We start from the raw sequence: 339 nt of genomic DNA, 5'->3' as shown, positions 1-339 counted from the left end.
GGAGAAGTCCCACAGGACACAGCCTCGGTGAGGGTAGCCGAGCGCTGGGTGCTGCAGCAGGCAAGGACCAGAGGAGCGGAGTCCTGCTATAGGGACCTGGGGCCGGACTGCGGGGCGCGGGGCCGGGGGGCCTATGGAGGCATGAGGCTGCCATGTGGTGTTCAGGGCTCGGAGGGGCCGGTGACGTGGCTCTGGCTATGCTGAAGTGCTCGTGGGGTTGCGGGGTGCTGGGGTGGAGGCTGGCCAGCTTTGCCTGCATCACTGCTGCCAGGTCACCTGCGACCAGGCCAGAGCTTCAGGGCCAGCCGCCATGAGGCTCCAGGGCGATGGTACGCGAGA

The 339-nt window shown here is 68.1% G+C and overlaps 1 protein-coding gene across 2 annotated transcripts in view; it reads right to left on the bottom strand.

The window, feature by feature from the left end:
* TBC1D24 (TBC1 domain family member 24) overlaps positions 1-339 on the bottom strand; it is a 13,209-nt gene that overhangs the window by 4,668 nt on the left and 8,202 nt on the right. The window lies entirely within an intron of this gene.

Source organism: Tupaia chinensis, unplaced genomic scaffold (assembly GCF_000334495.1).
Source record: "Tupaia chinensis unplaced genomic scaffold, TupChi_1.0 Scaffold000178_1, whole genome shotgun sequence".
NCBI lineage: Eukaryota > Metazoa > Chordata > Mammalia > Scandentia > Tupaiidae > Tupaia > Tupaia belangeri.
Note: the sequence above shows the minus strand (reverse complement) of the source record. Positions and strands in the feature narration are given on the sequence as shown.